Source organism: Harmonia axyridis, chromosome 2 (genome assembly GCF_914767665.1).
Source record: "Harmonia axyridis chromosome 2, icHarAxyr1.1, whole genome shotgun sequence".
Lineage (NCBI taxonomy): Eukaryota > Metazoa > Arthropoda > Insecta > Coleoptera > Coccinellidae > Harmonia > Harmonia axyridis.
Genome location: NC_059502.1, coordinates 320,831 through 327,380, shown reverse-complemented (window position 1 = coordinate 327,380; position 6,550 = coordinate 320,831).

Below are 6,550 nucleotides of genomic sequence, written 5' to 3'. Positions count from 1 at the left end.
TTTCCCAAATTTCGAGTTCAAATTCCCCCAAAACCGAGAGCTCTACGAAGAATCGGTGAGCGATGCCATAATTGACGATCTCTGATTAGCCGAATTTCGATCTCACCTGAAAAATTTTTTGTCCAAAAATTTTCGTAAAATTTTCTATACCTGACCCTTAAAAATTTTTTAAAAAATAAAAGTTCTTTCATGGGAATATTGTGTCATTTTATTGATTTATTCGACTATGTAGATTACGAAAATGCTTGCAGTTGTGCGGTCAGTACATTATTTCAAAAATTATAGGCAAAAATATGAAACTTTCAAAGAAAAAATTTATAATTTTCCCGAAGCTGCCACTTTTCTGGCCATGGGCTACGCACTTGAAACTCCACTATGTTTTAGAGCGCAACTTGAAGTTTGAAAACGTTTTTATTTGAGGGATCTGTGACGAATAATTCAGGAGATATAACGATTTTTAGAGGCAAATTCAATTTTTTCCCAAATTTCGAGTTCAAATTCCCCCAAAACCGGGAGCTCTACGAAGAATCGGTGAGCGATGCCATAATTTACGATCTCTGATTAGCCGAATTTCGATCTCACCTGAAAAATTTTTTGTCCAAAAATTTTCGTAAAATTTTCTATACCTGACCCTTAAAAATTTTTTGAAAAATAAAAGTTCTTTCATGGGAATATTGTGTCATTTTATTGATTTATTCGACTATGTAGATTACGAAAATGCTTGCAGTTGTGCGGTCAGTACATTATTTCATAAATTATAGGCAAAAATATGAAACTTTCAAAGAAAAAATTAATAATTTTCCCGAAGCTGCCACTTCTTCTGGCCATGGGCTACGCACTTGAAACTCCACTATGTTTTAGAGCGCAACTTGAAGTTTGAAAACGTTTTTATTTGAGGGATCTGTGACGAATAATTCAGGAGATATAACGATTTTTAGAGGCAAATTCAATTTTTTCCCAAATTTCGAGTTCAAATTCCCCCAAAACCGGGAGCTCTACGAAGAATCGGTGAGCGATGCCATAATTGACGATCTCTGATTAGCCGAATTTCGATCTCACCTGAAAAATTTTTTGTCCAAAAATTTTCGTAAAATTTTCTATACCTGACCCTTAAAAATTTTTTGAAAAATAAAAGTTCTTTCATGGGAATATTGTGTCATTTTATTGATTTATTCGACTATGTAGATTACGAAAATGCTTGCAGTTGTGCGGTCAGTACATTATTTCAAAAATTATAGGCAAAAATATGAAACTTTCAAAGAAAAAATTTATAATTTTCCCGAAGCTGCCACTTCTTCTGGCCATGGGCTACGCACTTGAAACTACACTATGTTTTAGAGCGCAACTTGATGTTTGAAAACGTTTTTATTTGAGGGATCTGTGACGAATAATTCAGGAGATATAACGATTTTTAGAGGCAAATTCAATTTTTTCCCAAATTTCGAGTTCAAATTCCCCCAAAACCGGGAGCTCTACGAAGAATCGGTGAGCGAAGCCATAATTTACGATCTCTGATTAGCCGAATTTCGATCTCACCTGAAAAATTTTTTGTCCAAAAATTTTCGTAAAATTTTCTATACCTGACCCTTAAAAATTTTTTGAAAAATAAAAGTTCTTTCATGGGAATATTGTGTCATTTTATTGATTTATTCGACTATGTAGATTACGAAAATGCTTGCAGTTGTGCGGTCAGTAGATTATTTCAAAAATTATAGGCAAAAATATGAAACTTTCAAAGAAAAAATTTATAATTTTCCCGAAGCTGCCACTTCTTCTGGCCATAGGCTACGCACTTGAAACTCCACTATGTTTTAGAGCGCAACTTGAAGTTTGAAAACGTTTTTATTTGAGGGATCTGTGACGAATAATTCAGGAGATATAACGATTTTTAGAGGCAAATTCAATTTTTTCCCAAATTTCGAGTTCAAATTCCCCCAAAACCGGGAGCTCTACGAAGAATCGGTGAGCGATGCCATAATTTACGATCTCTGATTAGCCGAATTTCGATCTCACCTGAAAAATTTTTTGTCCAAAAATTTTCGTAAAATTTTCTATACCTGACCCTTAAAAATTTTTCGAAAAATAAAAGTTCTTTCATGGGAATATTGTGTCATTTTATTGATTTATTCGACTATGTAGATTACGAAAATGCTTGCAGTTGTGCGGTCAGTACATTATTTCAAAAATTATAGGCAAAAATATGAAACTTTCAAAGAAAAAATTTATAATTTTCCCGAAGCTGCCACTTCTTCTGGCCATGGGCTACGCACTTGAAACTCCACTATGTTTTAGAGCGCAACTTGAAGTTTGAAAACGTTTTTATTTGAGGGATCTGTGACGAATAATTCAGGAGATATAACGATTTTTAGAGGCAAATTCAATTTTTTCCCAAATTTCGAGTTCAAATTCCCCCAAAACCGGGAGCTCTACGAAGAATCGGTGAGCGATGCCATTATTGACGATCTCTGATTAGCCGAATTTCGATCTCACCTGAAAAATTTTTTGTCCAAAAATTTTCTTAAAATTTTCTGAATTATCTGACCCTTAAAAATTTTTTGAAAAATAAAAGTTCTTTCATGGGAATATTGTGTCATTTTATTGATTTATTCGACTATGTAGATTACGAAAATGCTTGCAGTTGTGCGGTCAGTACATTATTTCAAAAATTATAGGCAAAAATATGAAACTTTCAAAGAAAAAATTTATAATTTTCCCGAAGCTGCCACTTCTCCTGGCCATGGGCTACGCACTTGAAACTCCACTATGTTTTAGAGCGCAACTTGAAGTTTGAAAACGTTTTCATTTGAGGGATCTGTGACGAATAATTCAGGAGATATAACGATTTTTAGAGGCAAATTCAATTTTTTCCCAAATTTCGATTTCAAATTCCCCCAAAACCGGGAGCTCTACGAAGAATCGGTGAGCGATGCCATAATTTACGATCTCTGATTAGCCGAATTTCGATCTCACCTGAAAAATTTTTTGTCCAAAAATTTTCGTAAAATTTTCTATACCTGACCCTTAAAAATTTTTTGAAAAATAAAAGTTCTTTCATGGGAATATTGTGACATTTTATTGATTTATTCGACTATGTAGATTACGAATATGCTTGCAGTTGTGCGGTCAGTACATTATTTCATAAATTATAGGCAAAAATATGAAACTTTCAAAGAAAAAATTTATAATTTTCCCGAAGCTGCCACTTCTTCTGGCCATGGGCTACGCACTTGAAACTCCACTATGTTTTAGAGCGCAACTTGAAGTTTGAAAACGTTTTTATTTGAGGGATCTGTGACGAATAATTCAGGAGATATAACGATTTTTAGAGGCAAATTCAATTTTTTCCCAAATTTCGAGTTCAAATTCCCCCAAAACCGGGAGCTCTACGAAGAATCGGTGAGCGATGCCATAATTGACGATCTCTGATTAGCCGAATTTCGATCTCACCTGAAAAATTTTTTGTCCAAAAATTTTCGTAAAATTTTCTATACCTGACCCTTAAAAATTTTTTGAAAAATAAAAGTTCTTTCATGGGAATATTGTGTCATTTTATTGATTTATTCGACTATGTAGATTACGAAAATGCTTGCAGTTGTGCGGTCAGTACATTATTTCAAAAATTATAGGCAAAAATATGAAACTTTCAAAGAAAAAATTTATAATTTTCCCGAAGCTGCCACTTCTTCTGGCCATGGGCTACGCACTTGAAACTCCACTATGTTTTAGAGCGCAACTTGAAGTTTGAAAAGGTTTCTGTTTGAGGGATCTGTGACGAATAATTCAGGAGATATAACGATTTTTAGAGGCAAATTCAATTTTTTCCCAAATTTCGAGTTCAAATTCCCCCAAAACCGGGAGCTCTACGAAGAATCGGTGAGCGATGCCATAATTTACGATCTCTGATTAGCCGAATTTCGATCTCACCTGAAAAATTTTTTGTCCAAAAATTTTCGTAAAATTTTCTATACCTGACCCTTAAAAATTTTTTGAAAAATAAAAGTTCTTTCATGGGAATATTGTGTCATTTTATCGATTTATTCGACTATGTAGATTACGAAAATGCTTGCAGTTGTGCGGTCAGTACATTATTTCATAAATTATAGGCAAAAATATGAAACTTTCAAAGAAAAAATTAATAATTTTCCCGAAGCTGCCACTTCTTCTGGCCATGGGCTACGCACTTGAAACTCCACTATGTTTTAGAGCGCAACTTGAATTTTGAAAACGTTTTTATTTGAGGGATCTGTGACGAATAATTCAGGAGATATAACGATTTTTAGAGGCAAATTCAATTTTTCCCCAAATTTCGAGTTCAAATTCCCCCAAAACCGGGAGCTCTACGAAGAATCGGTGAGCGATGCCATAATTTACGATCTCTGATTAGCCGAATTTCGATCTCACCTGAAAAATTTTTTGTCCAAAAATTTTCGTAAAATTTTCTATACCTGACCCTTAAAAATTTTTCGAAAAATAAAAGTTCTTTCATGGGAATATTGTGTCATTTTATTGATTTATTCGACTATGTAGATTACGAAAATGCTTGCAGTTGTGCGGTCAGTACATTATTTCAAAAATTATAGGCAAAAATATGAAACTTCAAAGAAAAAATTTATAATTTTCCCGAAGCTGCCACTTCTTCTGGCCATGGGCTACGCACTTGAAACTCCACTATGTTTTAGAGCGCAACTTGAAGTTTGAAAACGTTTTTATTTGAGGGATCTGTGACGAATAATTCAGGAGATATAACGATTTTTAGAGGCAAATTCAATTTTTTCCCAAATTTCGAGTTCAAATTCCCCCAAAACCGGGAGCTCTACGAAGAATCGGTGAGCGATGCCATAATTTACGATCTCTGATTAGCCGAATTTCGATCTCACCTGAAAAATTTTTTGTCCAAAAATTTTCGTAAAATTTTCTATACCTGACCCTTAAAAATTTTTTGAAAAATAAAAGTTCTTTCATGGGAATATTGTGTCATTTTATTGATTTATTCGACTATGTAGATTACGAAAATGCTTGCAGTTGTGCGGTCAGTACATTATTTCATAAATTATAGGCAAAAATATGAAACTTTCAAAGAAAAAATTAATAATTTTCGCGAAGCTGCCACTTCTTCTGGCCATGGGCTACGCACTTGAAACTCCACAATGTTTTAGAGCGCAACTTGAAGTTTGAAAACGTTTTTATTTGAGGGATCTGTGACGAATAATTCAGGAGATATAACGATTTTTAGAGGCAAATTCAATTTTTTCCCAAATTTCGAGTTCAAATTCATCCAAAACCGGGAGCTCTACGAAGAATCGGTGAGCGATGCCATAATTGACGATCTCTGATTAGCCGAATTTCGATCTCACCTGAAAAATTTTTTGTCCAAAAATTTTCGTAAAATTTTCTATACCTGACCCTTAAAAATTTTTTGAAAAATAAAAGTTCTTTCATGGGAATATTGTGTCATTTTATTGATTTATTCGACTATGTAGATTACGAAAATGCTTGCAGTTGTGCGGTCAGTACATTATTTCAAAAATTATAGGCAAAAATATGAAACTTTCAAAGAAAAAATTTATAATTTTCACGAAGCTGCCACTTCTTCTGGCCATGGGCTACGCACTTGAAACTCCACTATGTTTTAGAGCGGCCAAATGTCAACTCTAGTTCATATAGTTTGAAAAGTTAGAACAATGCTTCAGAGGTCATTATGGATACCTTTTGTCGTTTCCATGATATATATTGAGGAAAAACCAATTTATTCAATTTTTCAAACTTCAACACCTTGTATTTTGGTGAGCTGGAATTGCATGGGATTATTTTAATAGTGTCTGGAATAACCCATTGGTATATTTCGATCTTATTCTTAAACACCCTGTACGAATGATGACACACCAACAATTTTCGACTTCATAATTTGGTCAGAAGAAATGGTGTTGTGAAGTTACCCTTTTTTAAGGTTCATGTGAAATTATAGTTATCGTCATTACATTTTTTTTTCAGTCACTTTTTTCACATGGTTCAAAAACCTATTAAACAACCACAAACGCTGTAAAGTTTTCGAATGAGAACACTTTGTCCAGCAAATGCAGTTTTCTTGGATTATTCAATACTTATAGAGTTTACGTTTGAGTGAACGAAAAAACACAGAACACTCGACACCAGTGCTTTTTTCTCATTCTATTTTGATATTAGAATTCCAATTCCGGCAACGACATACCAATATACAATCGGAATTCGTAAATGTGAACGTTCCAAACTAATTTCATTAGTTCCCAACCTGGGTGCACGTAGTTCTCCAAATTTTCATAGCCACTCAATTCTCAGATTTTTAATTTAGTCTCACCGTTGAACCTTTCGCCGACTCTGTTATTGAAACTATTAAATGAAAGTTTTTCTTTTTACATTCCAATCTACGATCTACTCATTACCGGGATAGAATCGTGGAATAACGACTAAAGAGAAAATAGTTTTTTCCTTATCGTTTTTCATTAGTTCATATTGATCGCAAGGCGAGTTCTGGTTTAATATCTTCCAACAAATTGAACTTTTATGTGATTAA